A 16,311-nucleotide genomic window follows, 5' to 3' on the forward strand; every position below is an offset into this window, starting at 1 on the left:
AAACTGAGTGGCCAGCATGACAGCAATGGGGCCCTCAGGGAGAGCTGGAGTGAACGCAGGCTTACCTCGTTCCTCAAGGAAAGGGAGAGAGAAGAGAAGTGGATGCAGAGCCTGCAGGAGCATGGTCTTTTATGCTGCATCCCAGAGCCCCATGGGAACAGAAACATTCCTTACTCATGAAGCATCAAAACACCTCATAGTTGCTTCCTTCAGAGGCCTTGTTGGTGGTTAAGAGCTTGCTTCTTTCATCTGACAGCTTTTGTTCCTGCCTCATACCACCCGACATTGAACTGACCTATCTGTGTCCCAGGCTCCTAAGGCCAATTACGACAGAGGTCTTAGGCTACCTGTGCGGGATTGTGTGATTCCATCATACAAACTGGTTGGAGTTGGAGTATCATGTTTCATGTATCATCTACTTTGCGGTGAACATGGGCACCAGTCACGGTGATACTCAGTCACAGAGGACTCGAGAAGTCACCGCGCAAGGGCATTCAGTGCTGAGATTGGAGCTAATTGTGTGAGACATTTCTCCCTGTGGTTCGTCACAGACATGCAGGAGACCGTGGAGTAAGGTCAGGTAGAAGATCAAGACAGCACATGTGGAGGAGCCATGGCGCATGTTTCCAAGACGTTTCAGCAAGGATGGAGTGTTGTGAAGTAGAGGAAGTCTCCTGAAGGCAGAGGAGAGGACAACAAGGTCATTGCTGACACTCATCATGCTCTGACAGAGCCCAAAGACAAAGTTCAATGAAAGCAGAATCAAATGGAGGAAGGGCTGATGAGGCTAATGAGCCTGAGGCTAGTGCCGTTCTCTCTCAAGAGGTCTCTCTGAACCAGTGATACCTTGCTCTCGACCTTCACAGAAATGCAGCAGGTCTAGGCGTAGGAACGTGATCCAAGAGATGCCCGCATCCTTCCCTGAAGCTGACCCACTGTCCGATTGACCTGGTTTGCTCAACACATTTGTCCCACTGGCCAGAGGTCTGGCTGGCCTGCTTTTGAGGCGAGGCTTTCGGCACGGAGTCAAAACCTGACTTCTCTTTGTTCTGGGCCAGGGATGGAGCAGCCCCTTCCATGAGTTTCGAAGTCCAAAGTGTCTTGGGATCTGCCTCCCAGCACACGTGACAGTCATCCTGATGTGGAAGAGCTGGGAAAATCCCTGAACTGCAGGCAAACATGAGTCACCCAGCTGCGGACAGCAGTGGACATGGTTTTTCGGCCTCAGGCGTGCCAGGAATAGCAGAGCTCCTAGTCTCACTCCTCCTAAAGTGCTGCCTTCCTCACCAAGGGAGTTTCCAAGGGGCTTTGTACCTTTCCTGAAACACCAGGTGCTTTTACGCATTCTTGTGCTACTGCCTCCCAAGGCATTGCCTTTGTGTGGCTGGTCTGGGTCCCATGTGATGTAGTGCACCCAAGATTTTTGGGGGTCTGAAGGACCCTCTGGAGATCGTTTGGGCTGAGGTTCTGTTCTGAGCTGGCCAAATATCCCATTTAGCTCCGGGGGTTCTGGGCCTTGTCTCGTTGCCTTGTGAACACTGGAACCCTCTGAGGTCGCCGGCTCTTGGCAGCTCTTCCAGGGCTCCACCATGCCCAATGTGACTTGTTTTTTCCAAAGGACAGCTGGCGATTTCCTTGTGGCGGCTTGTGAGCGTTGCTTCTCTCTTTGCCCATGGTGATGTGACAGGGAGGGATCAGGATGTGGGAGGGAGGGATAGGAAAATCACCCAACTGGGGCTTAAGGCAGCTCACTTCAAGCACTTGCATATAGGCAAGGAAGTGCCTACAAGGCAGCATTATGAAGAAATCCCACATATCCCATATCCTTTCCGGAAAGGATGGGGTGCTTCTTTTAAGGACCTGTATACTGATGCACGCAGGATGGGGAATAAACAAGATGAGATAGAGATGTGTGTGTGTAAGGTGTCTGGCTGTGAAGGAGTTAACTTTCCCCACAGCAGCCCATATAGTGTTGCGCTCTGCACTTGTAGCTAGAACAGCACTGATATGGCACCAGTGTTTTGTGTATTGCTGAGCAGTGCTTACGTGCCATCAGAACTCTCTCCAATCCACCCTAAGGCCAGTAGGCAGGGGTAGGCAAGAGCTGGGGAGGCGACCTTGGCAGAGCAGCTGATCTGAAGCGACCAAAGGGATATTCCGTACCATATGATGTCACACTCAGCAGGAAAAGCTGGGCAAGAGAAAGGAGAAGGCGGTGCTCTCATTAGGAAAACATCTGTCCACCCATGCGACCACTATGCATTTGAGACCCCACTTCCCAAGATGTGGCCGAACGTAACTTCCCGATGGGAAGTAGTGTATAATTGGTTTCTCTCTCTTTGCTTCCGCACGGCATTTGCTTGTTTTGTCTTTTGGGGTATGTTCTTGGTTGTTGTTGTGTTTTGTTTTGTTTTTTAAGCAGTGTGATCAAAGCGATGCCCACATTCTTCACTAAAGGTGACCCACAATCAAATTTACATGTGTTGCTCAGCAACTTCATCCCATTGGCCAGAGGTCTGGCTGGCCTGCTTTTGAGGACAGGCTCATGGCATGAGGGCAAATCAGCCTCTCAGCGCACCTGGCAGTCATCCTGACGTGGAAGAGCTGGGAAAATCCCTGAACTGCAGGCAAACATGAGTAACCTAGCTGCGGACAGCAGTGGACTTGGTGTCCTGGCCTCAGTCACTCCAGGAATGGGAGAGCTCCTACCCCGTTCTGCCCAAAGTGCTTCTTTCTTCACCAAAGGCATTTCCAAGGGTCTTCGTACCATTCCTGAAACAATGGGTGCTTTTGCACATTCTTGAGCTCCTGACTTCCAAGGTATGACCTTTGTGCAACTGGTCCACGGCCCATATGACTTGTGAGACTTAGACTTGAAAGGACCTTTGGATGTGAGCCACTCCAACCCTTCCAACCGCCTCCCCAGAGCATGGTGCTGCCTGGTTTCTCTCCCAGGGACGAGCACCCCCATGACGAGGGTGCTGCAGAGAAATGCTGAAGCAGTTTGGTGCTGCAGCAGGTGGATGGCTGTCCTTTATGGCTCAAAGTCTCATAGGCCTGTCTGGGTGTTCTGAAGTCACACCAACTTGACTGAATTTGCTCTCTTCGTCCTCCTCTGTATTTGGCATCTCTGTGAAGCTGGCTGGTCAAAGGTGGGGTTGCTTCAAAGATTATTCTGGTGTATACAACGCCAGTGTTCAGAGCACAGCATTCTTTCCTCTGAGGTTGGGTTTGAAATACTCTTTTGCACAGTCGTAGCCAGGACTGCACATCTCGGCATCCCTGTGTCCCCAGGCTGCGCGCAGAGCCACTGCCATACTATACTGAGACTCCGGCATGTTTTAGACCTTCTGAATATAACTGGAAGTGGATGCAACAATGTTCCTGGGAAGAAGGAAGGGAGATACACACTCCGCACTCAGGAGATACCACTCTGCCACCTTTGCAGGCAAATTTCTTTCTACTCTGAGCCCCAACCTATTCCCGTCGTTCCCCTTCCAAAAACGTACAGCAAACAGTAGAAGCCATTTGTGCCTGCCAGCAGTACGAGGGCTCCAACCTCACATCCATCCTGTGATCACCAGGATGGAGACTCATTTCTCTAAGAGTTCCTGTCTTTCCGTTGCACACCTGTTTATGGTAGTTGCTGTGGAATGAGGTCAGGGACGTCCATATAGCCGTGGCAGTGCACCAAGCGTGGGGAATGACTCACAGGCATGGGAGAGGGCAGGTTTTGCCTGCTGTTTTTCCAGTGGAAAGAGTTAAGATGTCAGGAGAGAGGGCACCTGAGTGCCATCAGAGGAAGAAGGTATTCGACGTTGTGCAACCCATAGGAGGGTGTGTTGTGTCATCCTGGCAGCTCTTCCTTTTGTTGAACCTCGTGCTATGCTCCATCACTTGCTCACAGCAGGGACAGAGCATGTGTCCAGAGGGTCCCATGGTGTAATGGTGAGCACTCTGGACTCTGAATCCAGCGATCTGAGTTCAAATCTCAGTGGGACCTCTGCAGCTTTTGGCACCCAGACTCCTTTCCTCACCGTGCTTTCATCTTACGAGCCCAGTGCCTTCCTATGAGCTCTGTTGCTTTCTTTCACTTCAGTCTTCCTGCTTGCCTCTCCTCCTCCTCTGTATTACCCTCCTGCCCCGTGCCCCACCCTCCCCACACCGCCCCGCCCCGCCCGTGCCTCTTGCTTACTGAGCCCTGGCACCCGCTCGAGTAGAAGACATTGTTCAGATCCATGGCCAGTGGCATGTTGGTTATCTCCAAAGACGGACACTCCACAACATCCAAGAACACCTGATTACCATCTTTGACCACCCTCCCTGCAGCAGTAGAGAGTTACTGTGTGTGGCATTTAGTGGGTTTAATCTGGTGTGCGCTGCATTTTGTCACCTCGAGGGGACACCACTGAGAAGAGGCTGCCTCTCTCTCCTTTATCCCACCTGCCCAGCCTACCCTGCCCAGGTATTTAGACACATGGATAAGATGCCCGCTGAGCCTTCTCTTCTGCAGGCTAAGCAGTCCCTGCTCTCGCAGCCTCCCCTTCCATCATTCACGACAGAATCACAGCGCGGTTGAGCTTGGCAGGGTCTCTGCAGGACATCTTGTCTGTCTCTTGCCTGGGGACATGCTCGCTGCCCTGAGGGAAGGCAGGTTCTCCCTCCTCTCTTTCCAGCAGAATCAGGTAAGCTTTCCTTGCAATGCTTTCCTTGAGGCGTGAGGAGCTAATGGAGGCAGGAAGAGAACAGACCACCACGAGTCTCCAGCTATGCTGCACAAGGTCTTTAATGAGAAGGTAGAAATGCAGTGGCACAGTACAGAGACCAAGAAGAGTGTTTGCAGGGTTCAGGGAGGCAGAGAGAATGGCCCATCCATCTCAGGGATGTCTGCCCCAAATGGGATGATCCCCGCGCTTCAGCAGTTGAAGCGGCAGAGTGGGGAAGGCAGACACAGCCCTGACCCTCCCAGACCAAGGGAGCCCCCAGAAGAGATGGGAACCCCCCCAGTGCTGAGGGAGCTGCCAACAGCAGCTGACAGAGAGGATCCCACGGCGGTGCTCTGAGGGAAAGAGGTGAGGATGGGGCCCGGCAGGGTCACCACGACCGGGGAGGCCTCAATGACAACCGTTGAGTCAGCGCACCGGGCGACACACGGCTCACTGCAGCTGCTTGCAAGTGGGGTTGGGCCAGAGGCACCGCAGGGGGATGGGACACAGGGTCTGAAGCAAGACATCTCTCGTCGAGGGAGGCAAAGCTGAAACACAGAGTAGCAGGGAGGGAACACAGACCCCAAGATCAGCCTTTGTCATCTCCAAAGCAGAAATCGCTGCAGTGGAGATTGGACAGGATGCACGGGGCTATTTGGTAAGAGTCCATCTGTTTTCAGGTGCTAATTCTTGCAGAGAGACACCCCTGCAGCTGACCCCCATCAATCTCCCTCTGCTTGAGAGGTCCCCACAGTCCCCAGCTCTCCAAATCCACCCCTTCCAAAGGGAAAGAGGTCACAGGCCCAAAACATCTGTATTGCAGTGCCAATCTGAGGCAGCCCAAGTTCCAAACTGAGTGGCCAGCATGACAGCAATGGGGCCCTCAGGGAGAGCTGGAGTGAATGCAGGCTTACCTCGTTCCTCAAGGAAAGGGAGAGAGAAGAGAAGTGGATGCAGAGCCTGCAGGAGCATGGTCTTTTATGCTGCATCCCAGAGCCCCATGGGAACAGAAACATTCCTTACTCATGAAGCATCAAAACACCTCATAGTTGCTTCCTTCAGAGGCCTTGTTGGTGGTTAAGAGCTTGCTTCTTTCATCTGACAGCTTTTGTTCCTGCCTCATACCACCCGACATTGAACTGACCTATCTGTGTCCCAGGCTCCTAAGGCCAATTACGACAGAGGTCTTAGGCTACCTGTGCGGGATTGTGTGATTCCATCACACAAACATCCTTTGGATTATCATTGACTTTGTGGTGAGCATGGGCACCAGTCATGGTGACAGTCAGTCAGTGAGGACATGAGAAGTCACCGCACAAGGGCATTCAGTGCCGAGATTGGAGCTAATTCTGCGAGACATTTCTCCCTGTGGTTCGTCACAGACATGCAGGAGACCGTGGAGTAAGGTGAGGTAGAAGACCAAGACAGCACATGTGGAGGAGCCATGGCGCATGTTTCCAAGATGTTTCAGCAAGGATGGAGTGTTGTGAAGTAGAGGAAGTCTCCTGAAGGCAGAGGAGAGGACAACAAGGTCATTGCTGACACTCGTCATGCTCTGACAGAGCCCAAAGACAAAGTTCAATGAAAGTTCTGAAGCAGTGAGACCTTTCTCTCGGCCTTCACAGAAATGCAGCAGGTCAAGGCATAGGAACGTGATCCAAGTGATGCCCACATCCTTCCCTGAAGCTGACCCACTGTCCAATTGACCTGGTTTGCTCAACACATTTGTCCCACTGGCCAGAGGTCTGGCTGGCCTGCTTTTGAGGCGAGGCTTTCGGCACGGAGTCAAAACCTGACTTCTCTTTGTTCTGGGCCAGGGATGGAGCAGCCCCTTCCATGAGTTTCGAAGTCCAAAGTGTCTTGGGATCTGCCTCCCAGCACACGTGACAGTCATCCTGATGTGGAAGAGCTGGGAAAATCCCTGAACTGCAGGCAAACATGAGTCACCCAGCTGCGGACAGCAGTGGACATGGTTTTTCGGCCTCAGGCGTGCCAGGAATAGCAGAGCTCCTAGTCTCACTCTTCCTAAAGTGCTGCTTTCCTCTCCAAGGGTGTCGTACCATTCCTGAAACAAGAGCTGCTTTTACGCATTTTTGTGATGCTGCCTCCCAAGGCATTGCCTTTGTGCAGCTGGTCCAGAGTCCACGCTACTCATGTTGGACTGGAAAGGACCTTTGGAGGTGAGCCACTCCAACCTCCTGTGCACTGCAGGCTTACCTAGATGAGGTTTCTCAGGTGGGACTCATCACCCTTCCTAGACCTTGCCCACCTCAAGGAGTTCTCAGGTGAGTCCTGCCCTAGATGCACTTTGTCAGTACTTTTTTTTCTCCTGCTGACTGGTTCAGCTGTTAGCTGCTTTTATAAGGTAAGAGTCATGAATCCACCAAAGAGGAACGCTTTCACCTGGGAACGGGCTGGCATGCTGGACTTCACTGCCAGCCAGGGGCTCTCCCAGCTGACCTTCCCAGGCCCTCAAGTGGGCCACCAGGAAGGAAGTGGCAGAGAGGATGTCAGCAGTATTGAGCAGATCTCAAGGCCTGGAGATGGAGGGGAAATAAATACCACAATTAAACATGAAGCCTCGCTCCAGGATTGGCAGGAAACGGTGTGCTGGGACACACTTCCCCTTGTCCTTCCAGCACTTCTGCACAGGAGAGCTTTCTAGTCAGTGGTACGCAAGGATAACCAGGGCAGGTGGTGTTCAGTGCACGTACCCAGCCCTCATGCTCTCTGTGGTGCCAATTAGCACGCTCAGACCCCTTGGCTCATGGAGATGAAACCTAGAATTAGCTGTGGGCTTTCACACCTAGATGAAAGGACAGGCCTTAGAAAAGCTTTTCAAACAACAGCCCTGTCTCCTGTGAATAACCGTCACCACCCATAAAAAAACCAACAAACACAAGGACAATATTTGATCCATGGACCTAATTAGGAATTTCCACAGGGAATCAAAGGCGTGAGGGCATTTTCTGAGATGAGCTCCTACCCCAGGAGGTGGGACACCTTAGGTGTGGAAGCCCAAGAGCACAGCCCTCAGAGGAGCATGTACAGGAGGAATGGCTTGGCCTGAGCGTACTCCCCTGGATTTGGGCAAAAGGCAGGAGGAAGAAGCTGCTCAGGAGTGGGAGTGGAACCCACACCTCCCAGGGAGACTGCAACCTGAATGCAGTGCCTTAGACTGCTTGGCCCTGCTTCCTGTCCACAGCCCTGCTCCCGTCCCTGAACCTTCCCAGAGCCAGCCTGCCACCTTCAGCCTCCACCAGGCAGGGTTGTGGGGTGCACACTTGCCCTCCGTGCAACATGGGCCGCTGCCAGGCCACTGCAGCACCTTTGGGTACGTGGGAGCACAGGGAGGAAGAGTCCCTGGCACAGGGGCAGCACACTGCTAACGCTTCTCCCTAAGGCCAAGGCAATCCTTCACAGCAGCAACCAAAGGAGGTGCCAGCAAGCGTTGGCTCTGCACGTTCAACGTCCTGCCAAGGGGCTCAAGGCACAAGTGTACTCTTCCCCTGACTCCCTCCTTCCCTCCAGAGCCTGTGGAAATGCAAAACCAACCACTTGGCTGACAGGGCTGTTTCATAGCCTAGTTGTGGGGGAGCAAGGGTGCTTCCTTCTGCCCTGCGCGGGCCCCAGCTGGCTGGCTACAGAGGGCTCTATGACATAAAGCCCTAGGGGGAAGGCTGAGACAGTCTCACGGTGTCAGTGCACAGGAAAACGCTTGGAGAGTCAACGAGAAATGACAGGATATGGGCCGAGTGCTGAGCAATGACTGAGATCCAGTGTCACAGGGATGAGGCTCATTTGCAGCCCTTGGAGCAGAAGAGGGAGAACACAACTCTGTCTTAGCCTTGCGGCTTCAAAGCTTCTCTGGAGTGTTGGGTTGACTCCTGATGCTGTGACGCTATGTTGGACTGACTCCTAAACTGTGTGACAGTTTATGGCAGAGAAACACCACCACCTCTACACTGACAATCCAATATTGCTGCTGCATAGCTGGTTTTAGGCATCTCAGAAAGGGACCCACCACTCTCCAAAGCTGAGCCAATGAGCGATGTTGGTTGTGCTTCTGTGATAGCATATTTAAGAAAGGGGAAAAAAAACCACGCTGTGCAACAGCATCTGGGAGAGAGGAATGAGGAAAAGTAGAGAGAAGCAACCCTGCAGACACCAAGTACAATGAAGAAGGAAGGGAAGGAGATGCTCCAGGTCTGGAGAAGAAGTTGTCCTGTGGCCTGCGTCGAGGACAGTGGAGGAGCAAGCTGTCCCCCTGCAGCCCGTGTAAAAGACCACGGTGGAGCAGGTGGATATGGCCCGAAGGACGTTACAGACCACTGTTAGCCATCAGAGGAGCAGACTCTGGGCCAGAACTGCAATCCGAGGAGAGGAGCTCCTGGTGGAGCAGGGTGTCTGGTGGGATCTGCAGCCTGTGGGGGACGCAATCTGGAGCAGTCTGTTCCTGAAGGACTGCATCCTGTTGCAAGGACCATGTTGGAGTGGTTCTTGAAGAACTGCATTGTGTTGGAAGCTCACATTGGATCAGTCTGGGAAAGACTGCATCCCATGACTAATATCCCATCCCATAGCTACCAGCATCAGTGTCTGTCTCCACATAGGTGCCCTTGCATTTTCCGTGGAAGCAGCAGAGATGGCAGGTGAGCAGAAACGATCTTGTGTGTAGAAACGATTCCATAAGCCGTACGGCAGTGTGAGGCCAAGGTGCTGGGAGGTGCATCCTTATCGCTGGGTTTCCATCAGTCAAGGGGCCAGGAAGCCTGCCAGCAGGTGCCATTTTGGGCTGATGGTGCAGGTCCTCTGTGCACTGGCTTTGGGTGCAGCCTGTCCTTGAGAGTGCCAGGGAGCTGGTCATCATTGCACAGGGCACTTGATGATCCCAGCAGAGCTGGCTGGAGCAGGTAGTTGTGGCCGAGTGGTGAAGGGGATGGACTAGAAATCCATTGGGGTTTCCCCGCGCAGGTTCGAATCCTGCCAACTACGGCATGCAGTCCCCTTTTGGTCTGCCTGCAGTGACCGTGCTGCTGCCATGGGATGCAGGCCCCCAGGCACAGTCGTGTTCCCCCAGCTGCACAGGGCCTTGCCAGAGAACACAGCAACTCCCCCTTGCTCACTGGGAGTCCTTGTCCTCGCCTCCGCCCCAACACTGCCTGAATGGACAAGTAATCCTGATCCCATTTAGCAGTCAGGCAAGAATTGGACACAGAATGGGCCACTGATGTCCAGGGGCTGTAGAAGAAGTCCTTCTGTGAACAGAGTGGCCTCACCCTAAAGGGAAGACACTTCCTAGCTCTGAGAGCAGTGGATCCTCGTGGATCTTGGCTGAAGGCCAAGGGGTTCTAACGGCTGACCCCCTCCCTCCCCAGCCCTTGCACACACAGGGACGACCTTTCCTAGGGGTCTTTCCTAAATTTGGCATAAAGCTGAGATGCTGAGGGGTGCGGTCTATCCTGTCTGCTTCTCCTCTGAGGAAGAAGAGCAAGTGCAAAAGGACGTGTGGTGGGGACTGTGGCATCCATCAGACTACTCCCCGCTGTCTCAGGTGCTGACCCGTGTGCTAGAAAAGAGCAGGAGGCTTCGGAGAGGCCGTCTTTTGGTCCCATGGCCAGCTGCTCCGGCAGCAAAGGCCCTGGGAGGAAGAGGGGCTGATGCTGGTAGCCTGGCTGTGTTTGCTGAAGTGGGAAGGGATAGGACAAGGGATAATACCCTGAGGTATTATCACAAGGAGAGAGCCCTGAGAAGGAAAATGTGTGTAAGGCCCATACTGGTACCTGGCTTGTCCCCTGCAGTTGTCCCACTGACGGTCACAGAGCCGCAAAGGGCTAAGGGACAGCTCAAAGGCTCTGCCCTGAGCCATACCCACTGCAGAAGGCAGGCAGTCTCCAGCAGCACTCCTTCTATGCCCAGCCCTGTGTGTCGTGTTTGAGCTTTATCTCGTGTGTCTGGCTGCTGTGTGCCGGGGCATGTAGACAGGCCAGGGAAGCAGCAGGCAGAGGCAGAAACATGCAGGCCTGAGCATGGCCACCTCGTTCCTCGTCCCCCATGACAGGCTCTACCAGGACTCTTCAGGGCTGGGGCTGAGGGCTTTCCGTGTGTGCCTGGCAGGCCCCTGCCCGGTGGCGGGCACAGCCCTGTGTCCGTCAGGGAGCAGCGAGGGCTGGGCTGCGTCACGCAGTCGGAGGAGCCATGCTCCGCAGGGGAGCGCAGCACAGGCAGGGGCAGGGCGCTGTCTGTCAGGGGGCACAGTCCCCATCACGGGGCAGCGTGATTTGCGGGCATGGTGGCGGCCCTGGTGAGCTGTGTGGAGAGCAGGTTGTGGGCAGCCTACAAAGCAGGCAGGCAGGTGCCCCATTGCTGCGGGTTTGGGTCAGGGCGCACCAGGCAGGGCTGGGTGAGGTGGGGGGAGAGGGGCTTGGGGGGGAGCAGAGTGGCGCAGCGGAAGCGTGCTGGGCCCATAACCCAGAGGTCGATGGATCGAAACCATCCTCTGCTACAGCCTTTAGTTGCAGGCTCCTGTCCCAAGCTTTTGTGCCGCTGCGGCCCTTCCTCTCAGGCCAGGCTGCCGTGGAGCAGCAGACATACCACAGCCCTCAACTCTGCCCAGGATACGCTGGGCTGGCGGCTCTGCTAGCTATGCTGACACTGTCACGGTTGCACACTCCCCCTACACATGCAGAGCACGTGCACGGGCAGCCTGCGTCAGAGCCGATGGAGAGCAGCGCCAGCAGCAGCAGCCAGGGAGGCAGCAACGGGCCTTGCAGAAGACGGAGAAGACAGAGGTGCTTCTGGTAGCTGTGCCTCATCCCTGTCTTCCAGAATGAGACAGAATGGCAGGGGCCCCCCGCAGGTTGAAGAAGCGGGTGGCTGGAAGGAGGAGGCCGTTGAGTTGGTGAGCTGCAGGAGCCTCAGGGAGGCACACAGACAGATGCGTTGGTGGTATAGTGGTGAGCATAGCTGCCTTCCAAGCAGTTGACCCGGGTTCGATTCCCGGCCAATGCACCCCAGCTTTTCTTCAGCCAGGCTGCAGAAGCAGTGTGTCGTGCTCCAAAACCACCCCATTTCTGTCCTGACATCTGAATGCCATGTGCCCTGGGGCATCGAGCCTTCCTTACCTCCCCAGAGCAAGGTGCTGCCTGGTTTCTCTCCCAGGGACGAGCACCCCCATGACGAGGATGCTGCAGAGAAATGCTGAAGCAGTTTGGTGCTGCAGCAGGTGGATGGCTGTCCTTTATGGCTCAAAGGCCTGTCTGGGTGTTCTGAAATAACACCAACTTGAATGAATTTACTCTCTTCTTCATCCTCTGTATTTGGCATCTCTGTGGAGCTGGCTGGTCAAATTTCAGGTTTCTTCAGCTTCAGAGAGACTGCTGGTGTGTACAATGCCCATTGTCAGAGCAGAATGATCTTTCCTCTGAGGTTGGGCTTGAAATACTCTTTTGCACAGTCGTAGCCAGGACTGCACATCTCGGCATCCCTGTGTCCCCAGGCTGCGCGCAGAGCCACTGCCATACTATACTGAGACTCCGGCATGTTTTAGACCTTCTGAATATAACTGGAAGTGGATGCAACAATGTTCCTGGGAAGAAGGAAGGGAGATACACACTCCGCACTCAGGAGATACCACTCTGCCACCTTTGCAGGCAAATTTCTTTCTATTCTGGCAGTGCACCAAGCATGGGGATTGACTCACAGGCATGGGAGAGGGCAGGTTTTGCCTGCTGTTTTTCCAGTGGAAAGAGTTAGGATGTCAGGAGAGAGGGCACCTGAGTGCCATCAGAGGAAGAAGGCATTCGACGTTGTGCAACACATAGGAGGGTGTGTTGTGTCATCCTGGCAGCTCTTTCTTTTGTTGAACCTCGTGCTGTGCTCCATCACTTGCTCACAGCAGGGACAGAGCATGTGTCCAGAGGGTCCCATGGTGTAATGGTGAGCACTCTGGACTCTGAATCCAGCGATCTGAGTTCAAATCTCAGTGGGACCTCTGCAGCTTTTGGCACCCAGACTCCTTTCCTCACTGTTTTTGCACCTTATCAGACCAATGTCTTCCTGTTGGAAGAAAGCGAATGGAGGCAGGAAGAGAACAGACCACCATGAGTCTCCAGCTATGCTTCACAAGGTCTTTAATGAGAAGGTAGAAATGCAGTGGCACAGTACAGAGGCCAAGAAGAGCGTTTGCAGGGTTCAGGGAGGCAGAGAGAATGGCCCATCCACCTCAGGGATGTCTGCCCCAAATGGGATGATCCCCGCGCTTCAGCAGTTGAAGCGGCAGAGTGGGGAAGGCAGACACAGCCCTGACCCTCCCAGACCAAGGGAGCCCCCAGAAGAGATGGGAACCCCCCCAGTGCTGAGGGAGCTGCCAACAGCAGCTGACAGAGAGGATCCCACGGCGGTGCTCTGAGGGAAAGAGGTGAGGATGGGGCCCGGCAGGGTCACCACGACCGGGGAGGCCTGGATGGCAACCGTCGAGTCAGCGCACCGGGCGACACACGGCTCACTGCAGCTGCTTGCAAGTGGGGTTGGGCCAGAGGCACCGCAGGGGGATGGGACACAGGGTCTGAAGCAAGACATCTCTCGTCGAGGGAGGCAAAGCTGAAACACAGAGTAGCAGGGAGGGAACACAGACCCCAAGATCAGCCTTTGTCATCTCCAAAACAGAAATCGCTGCAGTGGAGATTGGACAGGATGCACGGGGCTATTTGGTAAGAGTCCATCTGTTTTCAGGTGCTAATTCTTGCAGAGAGACATCCCTGCAGCTGACCCCCATCAATCTCCCTCTGCCTGAGAGGTCCCCACAGTCCCCAGCTCTCCAAATCCACCCCTTCCAAAGGGAAAGAGGTCACAGGCCCAAAACATCTGTATTGCAGTGCCAATCTGAGGCAGCCCAAGTTCCAAACTGAGTGGCCAGCATGAGAGCAATGGGGCCCTCAGGGAGAGCTGGAGTGAACGCAGGCTTACCTCGTTCCTCAAGGAAAGGGAGAGAGAAGAGAAGTGGATGCAGAGCCTGCAGGAGCATGGTCTTTTATGCTGCATCCCAGAGCCCCATGGGAACAGAAACATTCCTTACTCATGAAGCATCAAAACACCTCATAGTTGCTTCCTTCAGAGGCCTTGTTGGTGGTTAAGAGCTTGCTTCTTTCATCTGACAGCTTTTGTTCCTGCCTCATACCACCCGACATTGAACTGACCTATCTGTGTCCCAGGCTCCTAAGGCCAATTACGACAGAGGTCTTAGGCTACCTGTGCGGGATTGTGTGATTCCATCATACAAACTGGTTGGAGTTGGAGTATCATGTTTCATGTATCATCTACTTTGTGGTGAGCATGGGCACCAGTCACGGTGATACTCAGTCACAGAGGACTCGAGAAGTCACCGCGCAAGGGCATTCAGTGCTGAGATTAGAGCTAATTCTGCGAGACATTTCTCCCTGTGGTTCGTCACAGACATGCAGGAGACCGTGGAGTAAGGTGAGGTAGAAGATCAAGACAGCACATGTGGAGGAGCCATGGCGCATGTTTCCAAGATGTTTCAGCAAGGATGGAGTGTTGTGAAGTAGAGGAAGTCTCCTGAAGGCAGAGGAGAGGACAACAAGGTCATTGCTGACACTCGTCATGCTCTGACAGAGCCCAAAGACAAAGTTCAATGAAAGCAGAATCAAATGGAGGAAGGGCTGATGAGGCTAATGAGCCTGAGGCTAGTGCCGTTCTCTCTCAAGAGGTCTCTCTGAACCAGTGATACCTTGCTCTCGACCTTCACAGAAATGCAGCAGGTCTAGGCGTAGGAACGTGATCCAAGAGATGCCCGCGTCCTTCCCTGAAGCTGACCCACTGTCCAATTGACCTGGTTTGCTCAACACATTTGTCCCACTGGCCAGAGGTCTGGCTGGCCTGCTTTTGAGGCGAGGCTTTCGGCACGGAGTCAAAACCTGACTTCTCTTTGTTCTGGGCCAGGGATGGAGCAGCCCCTTCCATGAGTTTCGAAGTCCAAAGTGTCTTGGGATCTGCCTCCCAGCACACGTGACAGTCATCCTGATGTGGAAGAGCTGGGAAAATCCCTGAACTGCAGGCAAACATGAGTCACCCAGCTGTGGACAGCAGTGGACATGGTTTTTTCGGCCTCAGGCGTGCCAGGAATAGCAGAGCTCCTAGTCTCACTCCTCCTAAAGTGCTGCCTTCCTCACCAAGGGAGTTTCCAAGGGGCTTTGTACCTTTCCTGAAACACCAGGTGCTTTTACGCATTCTTGTGCTACTGCCTCCCAAGGCATTGCCTTTGTGTGGCTGGTCTGGGTCCCATGTGATGTAGTGCACCCAAGATTTTTGGGGGTCTGAAGGACCCTCTGGAGATCGTTTGGGCTGAGGTTCTGTTCTGAGCTGGCCAAATATCCCATTTAACTCCGGGGGTTCTGGGCCTTGTCTCGTTGCCTTGTGAACATTGGAACCCTCTGAGGTCGCCGGCTCTTGGCAGCTCTTCCAGGGCTCCACCATGCCCAATGTGACTTGTTTTTTCCAAAGGACAGCTGGCGATTTCCTTGTTGCGGCTTGTGAGCGTTGCTTCTCTCTTTGCCCATGGTGATGTGACAGGGAGGGATCAGGATGTGGGAGGGAGGGATAGGAAAATCACCCAACTGGGGCTTAAGGCAGCTCACTTCAAGCACTTGCATATAGGCAAGGAAGTGCCTACAAGGCAGCATTATGAAGAAATCCCACATATCCTTTCCGGAAAGGATGGGGTGCTTCTTTTAAGGACCTGTATACTGATGCACGCAGGATGGGGAATAAACAAGATGAGATAGAGATGTGTGTGTGTAAGGTGTCTGGCTGTGAAGGAGTTAACTTTCCCCACAGCAGCCCATATAGTGTTGCGCTCTGCACTTGTAGCTAGAACAGCACTGATATGGCACCAGTGTTTTGTGTACTGCTGAGCAGTGCTTACGTGCCATCAGAACTCTCTCCAATCCACCCTAAGGCCAGTAGGCAGGGGGTAGGCAAGAGCTGGGGAGGCGACCTTGGCAGAGCAGCTGATCTGAAGCGACCAAAGGGATATTCCGTACCATATGATGTCACACTCAGCAGGAAAAGCTGGGCAAGAGAAAGGAGAAGGCGGTGCTCTCATTAGGAAAACGTCTGTCCACCCATGCGACCACTATGCATTTTGAGACCCCACTTCCCAAGATGTGGCCGAACGTAACTTCCCGATGGGAAGTAGTGTATAATTGGTTTCTCTCTCTTTGCTTCCACACGGCATTTGCTTGTTTTGTCTTTTGGGGTATGTTCTTGGTTGTTGTTGTGTTTTGTTTTGTTTTTTTAAGCAGTGTGATCAAAGCGATGCCCACATTCTTCACTAAAGGTGACCCACAATCAAATTTACATGTGTTGCTCAGCAACTTCATCCCATTGGCCAGAGGTCTGGCTGGCCTGCTTTTGAGGACAGGCTCATGGCATGAGGGCAAATCAGCCTCTCAGCGCACCTGGCAGTCATCCTGACGTGGAAGAGCTGGGAAAATCCCTGAACTGCAGGCAAACATGAGTAACCTAGCTGCGGACAGCAGTGGACTTGGTGTCCTGGCCTCAGTCACTCCAGGAATGGGAGAGCTCC

General features: G+C 53.7%; 5 non-coding genes across 5 annotated transcripts; all 5 read left to right on the forward strand.

The window, feature by feature from the left end:
• The first annotated feature begins 3,931 nt into the window (after positions 1 to 3,931).
• TRNAQ-CUG lies at positions 3,932 to 4,003 on the forward strand. Its single transcript has one exon. It is a non-coding gene; the product is annotated as a tRNA-Gln (tRNA).
• Positions 4,004 to 9,619: 5,616 nt separating this feature from the next.
• TRNAS-AGA lies at positions 9,620 to 9,701 on the forward strand. Its single transcript has one exon. It is a non-coding gene; the product is annotated as a tRNA-Ser (tRNA).
• Positions 9,702 to 11,139: 1,438 nt separating this feature from the next.
• TRNAM-CAU lies at positions 11,140 to 11,211 on the forward strand. Its single transcript has one exon. It is a non-coding gene; the product is annotated as a tRNA-Met (tRNA).
• Positions 11,212 to 11,645: 434 nt separating this feature from the next.
• TRNAG-UCC lies at positions 11,646 to 11,717 on the forward strand. The gene has a single exon. It is a non-coding gene; the product is annotated as a tRNA-Gly (tRNA).
• Positions 11,718 to 12,627: 910 nt separating this feature from the next.
• On the forward strand, positions 12,628 to 12,699 carry TRNAQ-CUG. Its single transcript has one exon. It is a non-coding gene; the product is annotated as a tRNA-Gln (tRNA).
• Positions 12,700 to 16,311: the final 3,612 nt, after the last annotated feature.

This window comes from Cygnus olor, chromosome 11 (assembly GCF_009769625.2).
Source record: "Cygnus olor isolate bCygOlo1 chromosome 11, bCygOlo1.pri.v2, whole genome shotgun sequence".
In the NCBI taxonomy this organism is placed as follows: Eukaryota; Metazoa; Chordata; class Aves; order Anseriformes; family Anatidae; genus Cygnus; species Cygnus olor.